The sequence below is a fragment of the Elaeis guineensis genome, chromosome 11, assembly GCF_000442705.2.
Source record: "Elaeis guineensis isolate ETL-2024a chromosome 11, EG11, whole genome shotgun sequence".
Taxonomy (NCBI): domain Eukaryota; kingdom Viridiplantae; phylum Streptophyta; class Magnoliopsida; order Arecales; family Arecaceae; genus Elaeis; species Elaeis guineensis.
In genome coordinates, this window is record NC_026003.2 from 116807401 (window position 1) to 116828128 (window position 20728).

The 20728-nt window shown below is 38.7% G+C and overlaps 2 long non-coding RNA genes across 2 annotated transcripts; both read left to right on the top strand.

The window, feature by feature from the left end:
• The first annotated feature begins 1109 nt into the window (after nt 1–1109).
• LOC140852349 (uncharacterized) lies at nt 1110–3567 on the top strand. The gene is made up of 3 exons (XR_012135251.1): nt 1110–1581; nt 2579–2691; nt 3543–3567. It is a non-coding gene; the product is annotated as an uncharacterized lncRNA (long non-coding RNA).
• Nucleotides 3568–6288: 2721 nt separating this feature from the next.
• LOC140852579 (uncharacterized) lies at nt 6289–8542 on the top strand. The gene is made up of 3 exons (XR_012135463.1): nt 6289–6547; nt 7556–7668; nt 8518–8542. It is a non-coding gene; the product is annotated as an uncharacterized lncRNA (long non-coding RNA).
• The last annotated feature ends 12186 nt before the right edge of the window (nt 8543–20728 follow it).

Consider the following 20728-nt stretch of genomic DNA (forward strand, 5'->3'; position numbering starts at 1 on the left):
GGTCCTTCATGATTCTGATGAAGAGTTCTAAAAAAGGAAGATTTCCCTCCAAGGAGGATGCATCTCTCATCCATAAACCCGGACACAAAGATCTCAAACGATCAGGTTGATTCAAGTGATTATTCAGGGCTCTCCTTGGTTAGCAATGATGCCACCAATGAGTATAGTCTAGTTTCAGTTGGTCAATAAAAGAACCTTCATCATAGTATATACTTGCAAGTAATTAATTTATACTGAAACTTTGATGGCATGAAAGGGACACATACTCCAGATGCTTATAGATTGCTAATTCATTTGATCCTTTTCAGATATACTACCTTTTATCTTAATCATGATATTTGTAAAAATCCATTTCAGTTTGTTGAAGTGAAACCAAGCATTTCATCTTGACCAAAATCTTTGCTGAGATATCAATTCATATTGGTGGTGAGCGCTCCCAAATCCTGTGTGTAAATTCTCGGTCCTTACTCCATACTATCTTGACCAATATCCTGTGTGTAAATTCTCGGTCCTTACTCCATACTATCTTGACCAATATCAATTAATATGTTCTGAGACATTAGTCGATACAATTTTAACATATAAGCTGAGAAGTTTCTATCTTTCTTTTTGTTCATTAGATGAATTTTGAACAAAAATAAAGAAATATCAAATCAATGCCTACATATAATGCTTAACTCGGTTTTACTACATTGATTGAGCATTGATATCCCAATTCCTGTATGAGCTGATATCTTAGAATATCTCACTTCTTTGACAAAATGACCACACCTTCCATCTCAGCTAACATAGAAACTGAGATCTCAGTTCATCTATGTATCAGGCCCACCGAGATGACCGATATCTCAGCATTTAAAAACCTTGGCTTGCACACTATCTTGTCGATCTTTAATCTCTAGGTGATCGCTTAGACGAGAGCTATCCACGGTAAAGTAAGAAAAAAGCTTTTACAAGTTCAATTATGAATTATGCCTGACTTAATAGTCCAATGGTGAAAAATATGAACATTCACAGAATCATTATATTATCTGAAATAGAAAAGATTATCTGTTTCAATTTCTTTTATAATTATTCAATCATATATTTACAGTTTGTCTTGTAACTGCAGCTTGACATTGAAGCTGGTTAGAGTTACAATTGTGCCATTAAATCAAGTGTTTCCTGATGGAAAGATGGAGAGAGATGACTGTTTTAGAATTCTTTTCACGGACATCCAGGGAATGATCTAATTCAGTGTATGGGTGATGAATGTTTCACCTGTTTCCATTTTGTCGTGTATAATCCTGTACGTCCAAGTAGGAAGTCCAAATGTAACGACCCAGAAAAAAAAAAAAAAAAAAAAAAAAACAGAGGAATCGGGAGGAAGAAGACTCCCGTTGAGAGTCTTCTTCCCACCGTGAAAAGGAGTGGGGAATCCGAGTAAAAACCGGATTCCTCCTCTATAAAATTCCCTTTCCCCTTCCTTTAGGTTTTTATCACGGGATTTTGAGAGATTGAGGGATTTTTTTCAAAAAGATCCGCGGGTTCTTAGATGGAAAAGAAAAAGATTGCCGGAGTTCTTCTCGGCTGCCGGAGCTCGAGGTAAGCCCCTCCCCTTCTTCCTCTCCCTCTTTCCTTTCTCCCCTGGCCCAAAGCCTCGCCGTCGGCCACCGTCTTCGCCGGAAAATCCATGAACAAGAAATCCCCTGTTTTTCCGATCTCTTTTTGATTTTTGCCGGCCGAACCTTGCCGCCGGCCGTCCATTGCTCACCGCCGCCTCCACCTGTTGCCGGATCTCCGGCCAAGCCGTCGGAGCCCGAGCCATCGAGGGGGGGGACCTCACGGTCCTCCCCTGTTTCAGCCAAGGGAGGCCGCGGGAAGAAAAGAAGAAAGGAAGAAGAAGAAGAAAAGAAAAAGAAAAGAAAAAGGAAAAAGAAAAAGAAAAGAAAAAGGAAAAAGAAAAAGAAAAGGAAAAAAAAGGAAAAAGAGAAAGAGAAAAAAAATAAAAATAAAATAAAATAAAAAAGAAGAAGAAGGAGAGAATTTTCCTCTCTCTCCTTTCTCTCTTTTTTCTCTCTCTTTTCTCTCTCCTCTCTGTACCTTCTCTCTCTACATTTTCTCTCTCTAGATTCTCTCTCTAGACTTTTCTCTCTCTTTACGGATTTTGTCTCTCTAGGATTTTTTTTTTCTCTCTGATTGCATCATGAATCCTAGAATAAACTTGAAGATGAAAATAAGATGATCTGAGGTTGCTCCGAAATTCGTGCAGTAGATCTGATCCCAGTTCGATCCTATTCAAAATTTGTAACACTTGATTCATATTGAGTTACCCTGATAGGACCTCTGATGATCTCGATCATGAGTGCCTCATCGGAAGGATACGAAAGTTTCTCTCTCCACTTTCTCTCTCTACTTTCTCTCTCTAGAATTTTCTCTCTCTTCATGGATTTTCTCTCTCTAGAAGTCTTATGGATCAGTGGAGGATCCAGATACTTAGGTAAATCCTAATTTTGGTTAATCCTAAGAGAGATCCTAGATTTGTGTTATCAGATCGATTATCGATAATTTTCTCCATATATGTGATTTTTATATTGATCAGGGTTATGAAGAGATGATTGTCTGCATATGATATCGAGTGGAATATCTTGTTAGAGAAATTCATAAATCAAAGAAGAACATTGATTTCTGTGTTTGGATCAGTCACCGGTAAAGGTAAGAATCCCTGTACATGATCACTATTATGTATATGCTATTTTACTGTTGGTCTTGCATCGTTGGTTTTGCATCGTCGGATTTGAGATCGATGAATTTATTATACCTGAGATACTGTTATTTGATTTTGAGCATGAGTATGTTATGTCAATATATATGTATCAGAGATTGATGGCATGATTATATGGATATGACATATCTGAATTGATCATAATGCAAGACAGAATTGATTGATGAAATCAACACATAATGATTAAATGAAAAGAAAGAGATATATGGTATGGACTAGCCTTGTCATGTGGAACAGCCGGCCAGGAGCTTATGCCTGGGACAGCTCGCCAGGAGCTTATGCCTGGGACAGCCCCCACTGGCTTACAGGTGGATCAGCCGGCCAGGAGCTCATGCCTGGGACAGCCCGCCAGGAGCTTATACCTGGGACAGCCTCTCACGGGCTTTGGTACGTGGGACAGCCGGCCAGGAGCTCATCCTGGGACAGTCTTGAAAGACTTTTTAAAGTGGATTCGATCCGGATGATGACTGAGGTATAGACTTGGATAGTCCAGAGCCAGAAAGAAAATGTTAAAATCATATGATTATGAAAGGAGAAACGAAAGATAAGATATGAAACAATTGTTGAACAAAAGTGTTTCACCGGTTAACATATGATGATGCATCTATTTTGACAAGACAGAAAATTTATGAATGTTTGCATTATTCTGGACATTGAACATGAGATTTTATATTTTATTGCTTATCCTTATTTTCAGACTATATTACTATATCAGTGTGATATGGGAATTCTTACTGGGCTGTAAAGCTCACACCCCTTCATCTTTTTTTTTTTTTCTCAGAGTTGCAGGATGACTTAGATTGGCTATGGTTTGGGTTTACGGGTGAGCAGAAGGATAAATAGAGTGTCATAGTATCTGATCAGAGAATTGAAGGAATGTTAATTGTAATTATACAAAATTTTATGAATTATTATTGAAATTAATTGTTATGGATGTTAAGGTTGTAATGATTTATTTTGGCCTTGCATATTCTTTAGGGCTTGCTCTAAGGAGTGTGCGGCCATCACGTATCCGACCCGGGTGTTGGGTTCGGGGCGTGACAAAATGGTATCAGAGCATAGGATATGATCGTTAGGGATTATGATATGAGTGATTAGAATATTACAGAGTAATATCAGAGCTTAGGTTATGATCATTGGAGATTACAATATAAATGATTTGGATGTGATAGAATAATATCAAAGCTTAGGTTTAAGATCACTAGAGATTATGAAGAGATATTAAAACTTTATGTAAGATCAGTAGGATGTGACAGAGTGGCATCTGAGCTTAGAGCTTAGGTTACGTTCATTTGGAGACAATGATATAAGTGATTAGGATATGACAGAATAGTACTAGAGCCAAGTTTAAGGTCACTAGGGATTGTCATATAAGTGATATCAAAACTTTGGGATTATAATCACTAAAGTATGATTGATAATATCAGAGTTTAAGATTTTGATCATTAAAGGTATGATAAAATGATATTAGAGTTTAGGTTATGATCACTAGAAAATATGATTTAAGTGGTATTTGAGTTTAAGGTTATAATTATTCAGAATTGTAATTCTAGTGATATCTGAACTTAGGTTATGATCATGAGGAACACGATAGATATGAAAGAGAAGATTTAATATTTAGATTTCGAATCAATAGATATTAAGATGGAATTTATGCATAAGTGGCATATGTTATCTATAATAAAATTGACGAGTTATATCTTGGATTTCAATTAGTAAGGTTGACCTAAGTATGAAAAGAGTTGACCTTGGAATGAAGTGGGAGGTATTGATAAGTTATGTTGAGAATACTAGATGATTTTATGATTGAAGATCATGATACTTTTCTAATTTCGATGATAATTGTCTGATGCGTTATGAATTTTGGATTTATCAAAAGAAAGTTAATTAGGGTATGGTCTAAGAAGAAATTTCATCATATGAGAGAGAAATATTTTTTGAACATTGAATCTATAAGAGGATCATATATGAAACTCAATTTTAAATGAAAAATATACTTGAATTTTATTATGAGAATATGAGATACACATCTTGGTAAAATTTTTGGTTACTCAAAATATTATATTCTGAATATGATTCCTTGATCTTTCAAGTTGCATTGAATTTCAAGTCAAAAGTTTATTTTTCTAAGTAGATCAAAAGTATTTTGATATTGTTGTTAAAGTAAAGAAGAAAATTTATTTTGTCAGAGTACGATATACAGGTTATGATGAAATCTTTAATAATTCATATTACTATCTTTGGATTAGATTTTTTTTAATTTTTCTTGTGATTGTTGAAGATGGTGAAGTGTATTAATTATTCAAGTCAGAGTTTGAATTTCTGAATTGAAATAAGATATCTTACTAGTGTTAAAGTTTGAATGACTTATACAAGGGACAAGATTTTGTATAGATTTATTGATTAATATTAATAGTTATGATGAAGAGAATTCTATAAGAAATAATCAAGTTGATTCTACTTAAGGATGTTGACTTGAGTTCTTTTAGTTGTCAAATTAGAATTAATTCTTTTAAAAAAAAAAGAAGATTGATTTAGAAATTATCTAAATGATTGTAAGGTAAATCTAAAGTTAACTCTAATTGATTCTAGATATGTTGGATTCTTGAAAGAGTGATGAAACTTATACAATAATTTCAAATATAGGAAGTAGATCAAGATTTAATTTTTATATGCTAAACCCAAAGGTAGTAAAGATGAAGAAACTTAAAATTTTGCCCTAAGTTTTATCTGAAATTTGAAGGTTGGATCTAGCTTGGATCGATCTAACATATAAGGATATTTTTATCTTTGATATAATTATATAATTTGATAAATCAAGATCAGAATGCGCAGCAAAAGCATGGTGGGTTAAATTGATTAGAAATATTAATTCTTTGATTCTGAAGATATTATGGAATACATTAGTTGTTAATAAAGAATAATTTTTAATCTGATCATAGTCAGATAAATTTTGTTAGTAGGTTGCTTCATTATAGATAATGCAAAAAAAATTTTAGATATCTCAAGTTTATTAATAGCTTGATAGTTCTGATATTAGTTCAAATTTAGAATGTCCTGACATAGATCTCATATTTTTTTTTAAAAAAAATCTAATATTATTACTTGAACTGATATAGAAGATTGAGATTTTTCTTAAGATGAGAGTCTATATATATAAAAATTTGTTGAAAAAAATCAAGTGAAGAAAGAAATCGATGATTGTAAAGAGTGCTCGATGTTTGATCTTTATTTATCAGGGGTAGTATGAGATAATTATGAATTTCGAGTGAAATGTATTAGACAAATAACGGTGGTATATTAATACAAGTTTAAAATGTTACAGTTCTTCAAAAAGTTGAGAAATCAATAAGAAGGGATGAGTTTGAAATTTTAAATAATTTTGTTATAACAAGATCATGAGAAATAAAAGACATTATTGTAAGCTTGAGAATGACATGAAGAATGTATACTTTGAAATAGATATCTCAAACGACATAACCTAATTTCGAGGACGAAATTATTTTAAGGAGGGGAGAATGTAACGACCTAGAAAAAAAAAAAAAAAAAAAACAGAGGAATCGGGAGGAAGAAGACTCCCATTGAGAGTCTTCTTCCCACCGTGAAAAGGAGTGGGGAATCCGAGTAAAAACCGGATTCCTCCTCTATAAAATTCCCTTTCCCCTTCCTTTAGGTTTTTATCACGGGATTTTGAGAGATTGAGGGATTTTTTTCAAAAAGATCCGCGGGTTCTTAGATGGAAAAGAAAAAGATTGCCGGAGTTCTTCTCGGCTGCCGGAGCTCGAGGTAAGCCCCTCCCCTTCTTCCTCTCCCTCTTTCCTTTCTCCCCTGGCCCAAAGCCTCGCCGTCGGCCACCGTCTTCGCCGGAAAATCCATGAACAAGAAATCCCCTGTTTTTTCGATCTCTTTTTGATTTTTGCCGGCCGAACCTTGCCGCCGGCCGTCCATTGCTCACCGCCGCCTCCACCTGTTGCCGGATCTCCGGTCAAGCCGTCGGAGCCCGAGCCATCGAGGGGGGGGACCTCACGGTCCTCCCCTGTTTCAGCCAAGGGAGGCCGCGGGAAGAAAAGAAGAAAGGAAGAAGAAGAAGAAAAGAAAAAGAAAAGAAAAAGGAAAAAGAAAAAGAAAAGAAAAAGGAAAAAGAAAAAGAAAAGAAAAAAAAAGGAAAAAGAGAAAGAGAAAAAAAATAAAAATAAAAATAAAATAAAATAAAATAAAAAAAAAGAAGAAGGAGAGAATTTTCCTCTCTCTCCTTTCTCTCTTCTTTCTCTCTCTTTTCTCTCTCCTCTCTGTACCTTCTCTCTCTACATTTTCTCTCTCTAGATTCTCTCTCTAGACTTTTCTCTCTCTTTACGGATTTTGTCTCTCTAGGATCTTTTTTTTCTCTCTGATTGCATCATGAATCCTAGAATAAACTTGAAGATGAAAATAAGATGATCTGAGGTTGCTCCGAAATTCGTGCAGTAGATCTGATCCCAGTTCGATCCTATTCAAAATTTGTAACACTTGATTCATATTGAGTTACCCTGATAGGACCTCTGATGATCTCGATCATGAGTGCCTCATCGGAAGGATATGAAAGTTTCTCTCTCCACTTTCTCTCTCTACTTTCTCTCTCTAGAATTTTCTCTCTCTTCATGGATTTTCTCTCTCTAGAAGTCTTATGGATCAGTGGAGGATCCAGATACTTAGGTAAATCCTAATTTTGGTTAATCCTAAGAGAGATCCTAGATTTGTTTTATCAGATCGATTATCGATAATTTTCTCCATATATGTGATTTTTATATTGATCAGGGTTATGAAGAGATGATTGTCTGCATATGATATCGAGTGGAATATCTTGTTAGAGAAATTCATAAATCAAAGAAGAACATTGATTTCTGTGTTTGGATCAGTCACCGGTAAAGGTAAGAATCCCTGTACATGATCACTATTATGTATATGCTATTTTACTGTTGGTCTTGCATCGTTGGTTTTGCATCGTCGGATTTGAGATCGATGAATTTATTATACCTGAGATACTGTTATTTGATTTTGAGCATGAGTATGTTATGTCAATATATATGTATCAGAGATTGATGGCATGATTATATGGATATGACATATCTGAATTGATCATAATGCAAGACAGAATTGATTGATGAAATCAACACATAATGATTAAATGAAAAGAAAGAGATATATGGTATGGACTAGCCTTGTCATGTGGAACAGCCGGCCAGGAGCTTATGCCTGGGACAGCTCGCCAGGAGCTTATGCTTGGGACAGCCCCCACTGGCTTACAGGTGGATCAGCCGGCCAGGAGCTCATGCCTGGGACAGCCCGCCAGGAGCTTATACCTGGGACAGCCTCTTACGGGCTTTGGTACGTGGGACAGCCGGCCAGGAGCTCATCCTGGGACAGTCTTGAAAGACTTTTTAAAGTGGATTCGATCCGGATGATGACTGAGGTATAGACTTGGATAGTCCAGAGCCAGAAAGAAAATGTTAAAATCATATGATTATGAAAGGAGAAATGAAAGATAAGATATGAAACAATTGTTGAACAAAAGTGTTTCACCGGTTAACATATGATGATGCATCTATTTTGACAAGACAGAAAATTTATGAATGTTTGCATTATTCTGGACATTGAACATGAGATTTTTATTTTATTGCTTATCTTTATTTTCAGACTATATTACTATATCAGTGTGATATGGGAATTCTTACTGGGCTGTAAAGCTCACACCCCTTCATCTTTTTTTTTTTTCTCAGAGTTGCAGGATGACTTAGATTGGCTATGGTTTGGATTTACGGATGAGCAGAAGGATAAATAGAGTGTCATAGTATCTGATCAGAGAATTGAAGGAATGTTAATTGTAATTATACAAAATTTTATGAATTATTATTGAAATTAATTGTTATGGATGTTAAGGTTGTAATGATTTATTTTGGCCTTGCATATTCTTTAGGGCTTGCTCTAAGGAGTGTGCGGCCATCACGTATCCGACCCGGGTGTTGGGTTCGGGGCGTGACACCAAATTTCTTGCTGTAATATCTCTCTAAAGTTTTTTGATGAATGAACTGAGGAACTCTTGTTTGGAGTTCTGTTGTTGTGCTTTTGGACAGAAAAAATGACAGGTGGATTAATAAAGTCGTTATAACAAGGGCAACCCCAAATTTCAGATGAAATTAGTTGTCTGGTTATTGCGATTATGGGTGAATATAAAATTAAAATAAGCCTTTGGAGAATCACTAGCTCCCTAATTCAATGCAGGATAATTGGTGTTATTTCTCCCATATGAGCTATAATATAAAAATATTCTGCCATTTTGGATGATCTTTCTGATTACAATTGAAGTAGATGTTTGTGTGTTTGATAATTTGCATGTTTTTGGGAAGCTAAAGAAGTTTCTGTAGGCGTGGAATTAGAAAGTCCTGCTATAGTTATCACTGAGAGTGTGATGAAAGGGGATGCTGCACCAGAGTGAGAAGCTTGCAAGTGCGCGCAGAGAAATATCATAATGGAGCTTTACATTGGATCTGAGTCTCTGATTTGCCTTTCCAAAGTCCCGCAATATGCCTCCTTGGTTACTGCAGGTATCTAACCAGAATCTCATGAATAGAAGAAATTTTTAACTGGGACTTCTGCTAGCCATATGCATTGGAGGCAAAGCAACCAGCCAACTGCCTGGCCATCCATGGCGATGGCAAGGTTTAGTGAAACTTTGAGAGATTTGAATTTGGTATTTTCCACATCTGAATTGGTGGAGCTGGCTAGGACCGGCATTTTTGCTCCAATTTGCTGCATCAATATATTGACTTGTGTCTTCTTATTGAAACTAGTAGAACATAAAATCTGATTCCAAACCATATACAATAAGTAGAACAAAAAGGGAACTTCTCGGGTTTAATCCAAGTTAATCAATTTAGAGTTGTGTATGGAACGTGGAGTCGAAACAAAAGCCATAAGCTCTCAATTCCACACTGCTGCACTCTGGAGTGTGATGTGTAGCCCATGTTGTGTTAAGCAATGAAACTAGTTCTATCAACTTTGGTGATCTGGCTATAACCCTAATTCTGAAGGAATATAGTCCAGGAAATGGAAACATGGAGATAAACTCTATCTAAAATTGGATACTGCTGACTAGCTTGAAGATCCAACCAGCCTGCCGATAGGTCAGCTTGTTTAGGTAATCTCTAAGATACTAGGAACTACTCATACTTCCAGAATTAGCTTTGATTGGTGTTGCTGACCATTTCTTTTGGACTGCCACACTAGTTTTTCAGATTCGTCACAGCTTTAATGACAAGGATGGCCCTCAAGCATGGTCCAGGTTTGTTTTACGTTTTTCTCATGACATTGTGGCACATTTAATTCCTTTTCTTCTTCATTAAAGACCATCATCTCTAATTTTCCTTTTCTTTTTTGCTTTTGAGAAGAATTTGTTTCATGTTCTTCCATGCTCTAGCCTGAAAAGTTCTTAGTTTGTTGACTTACTAGGTCATCTTGGATTTCTTCTCACCTGAACAAGTCTTGCCATATTTATCTCATTCATCAAATCAGGTTACCTGTTACCATCGCTTCTCAGACTTCTGACTTTATCCATTGTTTTGTCGACAACTGAATCAAGTTGCAGCATATAATTAATCCAGTTTTTTAGTTGGCAATGCTCCATGAGTTGACTTTCAAAACGAGGAGTGGGAAAAAATTAGTCAAATCCCTATCAGCAAGAGGATAGGGGAACTGGTCTTTGTATGAATTCAAGGAGCACGTGATCCTGGAGTAGTATTATATGATTTCCATCGCAGAAGAGGCTGACCATTAGCATTGATTGTTACCGATGATGGAGGCTATTTGTTGAGGCCTCGCGGCGTTTGACCTTCTCCACTTCTAAATAATACTTTGTTCTACGGAAGGCTGAGATGAGATGAGGACGGTTCAGCCGTGACTGGCATGTCCATGGTTGATTTCTGAGGCTGAGTTTAATCACTCCGAGTTCGGTAGGAGTGGAACCCTTTTTTTCTTCTTTTGAGAATCAAAATTTAACGAGGCTTCTCAATCATGTGCTTGGACTTTTTGGATTTCAGAGAGAATCCAGGTGGTCTTGTCAGCTATAACGAGAACCCCTAGCCGCTCTGATTCTTAGAACCATGACACAGACAGCATGTGCCTTTTTCTTTTCTTTCTTTTTTTCTTTTTTCATGAACATATATCAATTTTCTATTTAAAAAAAAATTATAGGTAAGCATTATTAGAACATGTGCTGGTCTCGAACCTGAATAATAGTTAAGTTTTAAATGGGAACCTTTTGATTACATATAGGTTCTAAAAGATATACATTTTAGGTGTTCACTTTCCAAAGATTTCTTTTAGTTTTGGCATATATAAATCATAGAAGATTTCTGTTTTTGCTTATTTCACCTTTAAAATATGAATAGTGCCCAGAGACCTCTTTGAGAATCAGAAGTCTTTATATATAAAATATAGAGTCTAGTAACAAGATTCACCGTATCGAAAAATTGAATCATGAGTCAAATATTTAAATGCCATAATTTGATTATAGTGATTAAGATGATTTTTTTTGTTAATTAAGTAACTTTTTGAGATTTGTAACGTAAGATCATCCTTTAAAAGATATGGAATAGCTAGAGATTAGGTCCAAATTACGTCGTTTGAGCTCCAATATAGATCAATTAAACTAATTTTTTTTTTCAAAAAAATTTTGAATGGACATATCTCTCAATCTAAAGAGAATCGAACAAAATGACAAAAAAAAAAAAATCGATGTAAGAGTTAAGGTCTATCTTTTATAAAATTATAACATTTTTATATTTATTTTTACTCATTATGTCTATTTTAAAAAGTTAGTCCCCATTGAAGTAGGAGAGAAATTGTCATGCCCTAAACCCAACAGCTGGTTCGAATACGTGATGGCCGCACACTCCTTAGAGCAAGCCCTAAAAAATATGCAAGGTCAAAAATAATTTATTACAATCTCAACATCCATAATATCTGATTTCAATAATAATTAGTAAAACTTATATAATTATAAATAAAATTTTTTTAATCCTCTGATCAGATATCATAATACTCTATCTATACATCTACTCACCCGCAAATCCAAACCATAGCCAACCATGAGCATCCTGTAACTTTGAGAAGAAAAAGAGAAATGGAGGGATGTGAGCTTTACAGCCCAGTAAGAATTCTCATATCACACTAATATAATAATATAATCTAAAATAAGGATAAGCAATATAAAATCCCATGTTCAATATCCAGAATACTGCAAACATCTATAAATTATCTGTTTTGTCAAAAAAATACATCATCATATGTTAATGGGTGAAATATTTTTGTTCAACGATCGTTTCATGTCTTGTCTTTTATTTTTTTTTTCATTATCACATGATTTTTAATTTTTTTTTTTGACTTTGAACTAACCAAGTCTATACCACAGTCACTATCCGAACAAATTTTCACTCAAAAGTCTTTCAAGGCTGTCCCAGAATGAGCTTCTAATCGGCTGTCCCACATACAAAAGCTCGTGAGAGACTGTCCCAGGCATAAGCTCCTGGCAGTCTGTCCCAGGCATAAGCTCCTGACAGACTATTCCACATGACAAGACTAGTCTAAACTATATCTCTTTTTCATTTAATTATTATATGTTGATTTCATCAAATCAATTCTGATTTACACTGTGATCAAATTAGATATGTCATATACATATAATCATGCCAGTAATCATTGATATATATATATATATATTAACATAATATACTCATGCTCAAAAATCATATAAGCAAATAACAGTGTCTCGGATATAGCAAATTCATCGATCTCAAATCCAACGATGCAAAACCAATGATGCAAGATCAACGGTAAAATAACATATATAATGGTGCTCATGTATAGGAATTCTTACCGTTACTGATAACTGATCCAAACACAGAAATTAATGAGCTCCTCAATCTATGTATCCGAAATCAAGATATTTTACTCTATATCTTCTTGCACAACAAATACATCTCTACATAATCAAAGTTAAACATAAAAATCATATATGAAAAAGTTACGGATAAACGATCCTAATAACATAAATTCAGGACCTCTCCTAGGATTAATCAAAATTAGGATTTGTCTAAGTATCTAGACCCTCCATTGGTCCACAAGACTTTTAGAAAGAGAAAATTTATGAAGAGAGAGAAAATTTTAGAGAGAGAAAGTAGAGAGAGAATCTTCGTATCTTTCAGATGAGGCAATCATGGTCGAGATTATCAAAAATTCTATCAGGATGACTCAGTATGGATTAACCATGATTGATGTTATAAATTTCAAATAAGGACCAGGTTGAAATCCAATCTACTGCATGAATTTCGAAATAATTTTAGGTCATCTTATTTTCATTTCAAGTTTATCCTAGGATTCATGATGCAATCAAAGAGAAAGACCTTAGAGAGACAAAATCCATAAAGAGAAAGAAAAGGTCTAGAGAGAGAATTTAGAGAGAGAAAATTTTAGAGAGAAAATAAAGAGAAGCAGGCAGGGGGAGAAAATAGAGAAAAAAATTGAAGAGAGAAAATAGAGAGAGGAGAGAGAAAACTCACTCTCATTATTTTTTCTTTTCTTTCCCTTTCTTTTTCTTTTTCTACTTTTTTTTCTTTTCTTTTCTTTTTCTTCTCTTCTTCTTTTCTTTTTTCTTTTCTCTTCTCTCTCTCTCTGTTCCTGGCCGAACAAAGGAGGGACATGAGGGGGAAAGGGGGTGGCTTGTGCTCTGGCAAGGCGCGACGGGAGCATGACTGGAGGTCCAACAACGGCGACCGATGGCGGTGGAGCCAAAGATGGTCGACGGTGAGGTTCGGTCGGTGGAAAAATTAAAAAAAATAAAAAAAATAATGGACCGCCCTCTTTTTTAGAATTTTTTTGATCATTGGTCAATCACCGACGGTCATAACTTTCAGAAAAGGAGGTTAGGGAGGTGGGGATCCAAACCTAAGGATGAGACACCGCAAACGACGATGCTGGTGGCCGAAAAAGAGAAGAAGATGGCTTGTCTAAATAGAGCAAAATAGGATCATAATGTTTTGTAGATTTTCCGACGATCCCGACGGCCGACGAGGGTACATGAACCCATGGAAAGGAGGGGAAGGAAGAGAGGAAGGAGGGCTGGGGCTTACCTCAAACTCCGATGAGATCTCCGACGAGAATTTGGGGCAAACGTGAGAAGAGCATGGACGGCTTCAACGAAAAAATCCGAAAGGAAGAAGAGGAAGAAACTAGTACTCGTCGTGGCCGACCATAGAGGAGGAAGGGAGGATTTTATAGAGGTCTTCCTAAGGTTCTTAGTGGCCCTAGGAGTCCTTATTCTAGTTGGCAAGAGGAGGAAGAAGAAGACTCCCTAGTTTCATTTTTTTTTTTAGGCGGGCTTAGTGGACCTAAATCTAGATGGGTTTGATCCAGGACCAAATAGGCTAGGTTATTATATTCTTCCCCCCTTAAAATAATTTCGTTCTCCAAATTAAGTTATGTTGTTGAGATATGAACTTAAAAATATACACTCATCATATCATTCTCATGCTTCCGATAATGTCTTACATATTATTTATTTCTCATGATCTTGATTTTATAAAATTATATGAAATCTCAAATTTATTTTTTTCTATACTGATTTTTTAATTTTTTCGAAGAGCAGTAACATTTTAGACTTGTATTAACATAAGATCATCCTTTAAAGGGAATGGAATAGCTAGAGATCACGTCTAAATTACGTTGTTTGAGCTCCAATATAGGTCAATCAAACTGAAAATTTTCTTTTCAAAAAAATTTTGAGTGGACATATCTCTCAATCTAAAAAAAATCGGACAAAATGATAAAAAAATAAAATAAAATTGATGTAAGAGTTAAGATCTATCTTTTATAAAATTTTAGTATTTTTATATTTATTTTTACTAATTATATCTATTTTAAAAAAGTTAATCCCTTCGAACTAGGAGAGAAATCTAATCCGAATTATGTAAGGACGAATCCCATTATTCTAAATAAAGATTATGTATCTTAGTTTGTAAATTATCCATAAAAAAAAGATGTAAATCTTACTTTCACTGATTTTTCTATTTTTTTATTTTTTTTTGAATTATTCAAGTTGAATAGATTAAGGAAAACCCTTCGTTTTTAATCAGATCATAAATTATCTAATCCCATACCTTCTCACTAATATAATGGGAACAATGAGGAGCCCATGTTAAGTATACTGGCTGCATATTTTGCCAGGTAACTGGATGTAATTTTTCCCACCGAAAAATGTGTCCCGTATGCATGATGTGTAGGTAGAATATTACATTGTTGCTTTAGAGAAAGCACGTAACGTGATAAGCACGGATTGCATGGCAGATTTGCATGCTATTTACTGTGATACGCAATTCAAACTTCATAACCCCTGCCGCCCACATTTAATATACCAAACAGTTAATCCATTCTCCAGCATCATATTAGTCAAATCATAGAATTGCTCAAGTAAGGATCTCAAGTATCCAAATTCCGTAATATATGGAGCTTTGAAAACGACATGTCATCTGCTCGTTGCTTAATCATAGATTAAACCAACCATATGCTTTCATTTTTTGTCTTTTTTCCTCTTTTTTTTTTTTAACATCCATTTCAGTTTGCTGAAGTGAAACCAAGGATTTCATCTTGACCAAAATCTTACCTGAGATATCAATTCATATTGCTGGTAAGCGCTCACAAATCCTGTGTGTATTCTCTTGACCGATATAAATTAATATGTTCTGAGACATTAGCCGATACAATATTAATATTGTTAGGATTTGACGCCTCGAGATTCAGCCCACATTGAGCCCACAGCGAGGTTCGCGGCGAAAAACGGAGTCCAACGAGACTAAGATCACCTGAATCGGAGCTCGGATGGAGGAGATACGAGCTTTTGAAGTCGGCACGAGAATCGAGGCGGTGGAGGACCGCCGGCGACCGGCGGCGGGCGGCAGCGGCGCGGCTGCAGGCGGCGGCGCGCGGGACGCGGGACCCAGGCCCGCGTGGGACGCGGGACCCAGGCCCGCGCGGGACGCGCGTCCCAGGCCCAGGCCCGCGCGGGACGCGCGACCCAGGCCCAGGCCCGCGCGGGACGCGCGACCCAGCGGCCTGCTGGCCCTTGCCCCGGTCCACCGTGGACCGGGTGGTCCACGGCGCGGTCTGTGGACCGCTTGGGCGTTTCCCACGCAGTTCTCGCGGTCCACGGCCCTATTTCGTGGACCGGAGCGCGATCGGACGGCCCAGGTGGCTCCCGGTCTTGATCGGACGGTCTGGGACGTGATTTGGCTTGATTAAGGAGTCCTAATCCTTCTCTAACATGTTTTAAGTCTTTGTTTAAGCCTTTAAAAGGCCTGAGACGAAACAGAGAGGTTGTTTTGGTTTTCTCGCCGCCGTACGAACCGAGAGGAGAGAGAGAGAGGCGTGAGGCGCTGTGAGAGAAGGAGCAGGAGGCTCCTGGACAGCGGTCGCCAGGCTCTTCAGGGGTTCAGGGGGTCTCCAAGAGAGAGAGAGTTTTTTGTGAGGGGAACTTCATGTGAGAGAGAATTGGGTGTACAAGGGTTGAGGGTGAGGTCTCCTCTTGTAAAATTTTCTTTTCATAGTGAAGTTTGCATGCCCCGTGGAGGCGAGCCCTTTTGTGGCTGATCCACGTATTTTGATTGTTCTTCTTCTGTTTTGTTTCTTCTTTCTTCCTGCTGCATCGCGTGGTACTGAAAGGGTCTTGGGAGGTGGTGTCCTGGCCAGACATCCACCCAACAAGTGGTATCAGAGCAAAGGCGGTACAAGGACGCAGATTGCAGTGGTGGTGAGCAAGACTGAAGATGGAGAAAACAGGAACAATCAGGATGGAGATCAACAAGTTTGATGGTAAGAGCAATTTCTCCTTGTGGCAGGCAAGGGTAAAGGACGTGCTCATCCAACAGGGGTTGATCGATGCTCTCTTGTGCGATGAGAAACCGACCACCATGGAGGTGCGGGATTGGAAACGGCTACAGATGCAGGCGGTGAGTACCATCCGTATGTACCTGGCGGATGAGGTGGTGATCCATGTGCTGAGCGAGACTTCCCCGACGGTGCTGTGGTCGAAGCTCGAGGAGTTGTACATGGCGAAGTCTCTCACCAACACACTTTTCCTCTGGAGGCAGTTTTACCAACTGCGGATGACTGAGGGACAGAGCGTGCAGGAGCATCTGAGCCACTTCCAGAAGATCCTCACCGACCTTCTCAGCGTTGGCGAGAACGTTGAGGAGAAGACCAGGGCGCTGGTTTTGCTGGCGTCGCTTCCCCCTTCGTACGAGTCCTTGGTGACTGCTCTTCTAGTGGGGAAGAGCACTATCAAGATGGACGAGGTCACCACGGCGATACTCCAGAACGAGGTTCTCAGGAGGGAGAACCCAGCTTCGAGCTCAGGTGTCGATAGCTCAGCTTTGGTGGCTTCTGGAGGTGCAGGAGGCGGTAGACGGAGCGACAGGAGATCGCATCGAGGGCGGTCTAAGTCCAGGAGGGACTTGAGCAAAACCAGATGTTACCGGTGTGAGGAGTTGGGGCATCTAGCCAGAGATTGCCCTCAACTGAAAAATCGGACGGTGGCTGCTGTAGCGACGGCCGGCAGCGATTCAGATGGAGATGTCCTGGAGATATCTGACGAGGTATCTACTTCTTCCCAGCAGTGGATATTAGATTCTGCATGCCCCTATCATGTGTGTTGCAGAGAGGAGCAGTTTGACTCCCTGGAGAACAGTGAGAGCACTGTATATCTGCCGAATGGATCGAGCTGTGCGATCAGAGGCATTGGGACGGTCAGCTGGAGGACACATGACGGTGCAGTGAGGAGATTGAGGGAGGTCCGATACATACCCGATTTCAGGCGGAATCTTATCTCACTTAGCAGACTGGATTCGAGAGGCTACAGGACGGTAGCTGGTGGAGGAATCCTGAGGGTGCTACGCGGCGATAGGATTGTGCTGGAGGGGAAGAAGGGGAGCAGAGGACATTATTACCTGGCAGGGAGCCCAGTGCGAGGTGGAGCATCGGGAGCCAGGTGGAGCCCAGAGCGAGGTGGAGCTCCAGGAGGCGGATCGGGCACGAGACAAGAGACTCGGGAGGATGAGAGGCGACGTCGCAAGGTAAGATTCCTATTGCCGCAGGATGATGCCCCGAGCAGGTCTCAGGTCAGGAGGAGCACAGCATACGACGGAGATGGGATCGAGCAGCCTGGCTCGACTCCCATGTTTGCCCATCCATGATCAGCAGGCGATTGCCCCAGGGCATGGGGGCGAGGAGATCCAGAAGCTCTCGGAGTTTGGAGGAGGCCGAATATCGAGTCGAGGTGGAGATTGTTAGGATTTGACGCCTCGAGATTCAGCCCACATTGAGCCCACAGCGGCCTGCTGGCCCTTGCCCCGGTCCACCGTGGACCGGGTGGTCCACGGCGCGGTCTGTGGACCGCTTGGGCGTTTCCCACGCGGTTCTCGCGGTCCACGGCCCTATTTCGTGGACCGGAGCGCGATCGGACGGCCCAGGTGGCTCCCGGTCTTGATCGGACGGTCTGGGACGTGATTTGGCTTGATTAAGGAGTCCTAATCCTTCTCTAACATGTTTTAAGTCTTTGTTTAAGCCTTTAAAAGGCCTGAGACGAAACAGAGAGGTTGTTTTGGTTTTCTCGCCGCCGTACGAACCGAGAGGAGAGAGAGAGAGGCGTGAGGCGCTGTGAGAGAAGGAGCAGGAGGCTCCTGGACAGCGGTCGCCAGGCTCTTCAGGGGTTCAGGGGGTCTCCAAGAGAGAGAGAGTTTTTTGTGAGGGGAACTTCATGTGAGAGAGAATTGGGTGTACAAGGGTTGAGGGTGAGGTCTCCTCTTGTAAAATTTTCTTTTCATAGTGAAGTTTGCATGCCCCGTGGAGGCGAGCCCTTTTGTGGCTGATCCACGTATTTTGATTGTTCTTCTTCTGTTTTGTTTCTTCTTTCTTCCTGCTGCATCGCGTGGTACTGAAAGGGTCTTGGGAGGTGGTGTCCTGGCCAGACATCCACCCAACAAATATATAAGCTGAGAAGTTTCTATCTTTCTTTTTGTTCATTAGATGAATTTTGAAAAAAATATATAAATAAATAAATATCAAATCAATGCCTAAATATAATGCTTAACTTGGTTTTACTACATTGGTTGATCATGGATATCCCAATTCCTGTATGAGCTGCTACCTCAGAATATCTCACTTCTTTTACAAAATGACCACACCTTCCATCTCAGCTAACGTACAAACCGAGATCTCAGTTCGTCAATGTATCAGGCCTACTAAGATGACCGATATCTCAGCATTTAAAAACCTTGGCTAGCACACTAGCTTGTCGATCTTTAATCTCCAAGTGATCGCTTAGACGAGAGCTATCCACAGTAAAGTAAGAAAAAAGCTTTTACAAGTTCAATTATGAATTATGCCCGACTTAATAGTCCAATGGTGAAAAATATGAACTTTCACAGAATCATTATATAATCTAAAATAGAAAAGATTATCTCTTTCGATTTCTTTTATAATTATTCAATCATATATTTACAGTTTGTCTTCTAACTGCAGCTTGACATGGAAGCTGGTTAGAGCTACAATTGTGCCATGAAATCAAGCGTTTCCTGATTGAAAGATGGAGAGAGATGACCGTTTCAGAATTCTTTTCATGGCTATCCAGGGAATGATCTAACTCAGTGTATAGCTGATGAGTGTTTTTCGTCATTTATAATCCTGTACGTCTAAGTAGGAAGTCCAGATTTCTTGCTATAATATCTCTCTAGAGTTTTTTGATGAATGAACTTAGGAACTCTTGTTTGGAGCTTTGTTGTTGTGGTTAAAAAAATTGACGGATTAATAAAGTTGTTATAACAAGGGCAACCACAAATTTCAGATGAAATTAGGTGTCTGGTTATTGCAAATATGGGTGAATATAAAAATTTAAATGAGCCTTGGGAGAATCAGTAGCTCCCTAATTCAATGCGGGATAATTGGTGTTATTTCTTCCATATGAGCTATAATATAAAAATATTCTGCCATTTTGGATGATCTTTCTGATGACAATTGAAGTAGATGTTTGTGTGTGCTTGATAATATGCACGTTTTTGGGAAGCTAAAGAAGTTTCTATAGGTGTGGAATTAGAAAGTCCTGCTATAGTTATCATTGATGGAGTGTGATGAAAGAGGATGCTGCGCCAGGGTGAGAAGCTTGCAAGTGCAAACAGACGAGTATCATAATGGAGCTTTACATTGGATCTGAGTCTCTGATCTGCCTTTCCAAGTTCCCCAGTTTGCCTCCTTGGTCATACTGCAGGTATCTAAAGAGACTGTCATATATGAATATAAGAAATTTTTAACTGGGACTTGCTTCTAGCCATTTGCATTGGAGGCAAAGCAACCAGCCAACTGCCTGGCCATCCATGGCAAGGTTTAGTGAAACTTCGAGGGATTTGAATTCAGGATTTTTCACATCTAAATTGGTGGAGATGACTAGGATCGACATTTTTGTTCCGGTCCGCTGCATCAATATATTGGCCTGTCTTCTTATTGAACGTAGTAGAAAATAAAATCTGATTCCAAACCATATATAATAAGTAGAACAAAAAGGGAGCTTCTCAGGTTTAATCCAAGTTAATCAATTTAGAGTTGTGTATGGTACACTGAAACACTTAGGATGCATGGAAGGTGGAGCCGAAACAAAAGCCATAAGCTATCAATTCCACACTGCTGCACTCTGGAGTGCAATTGAACTTCTATCAACTTTGGTGATCTGGCTATGACCCTAATTCTGAAGGAATATAGTCCAGAAAATCGAAACATGGAGATAAACTCCATCTAAAATATGATACTGCTGACTAGCTTGAAGATCCGACCATCCTGCTTATTGGTCAGCTTGTTTAGGTAATCTCCAAGTGTAGCCCACTACTTAGAACTGCT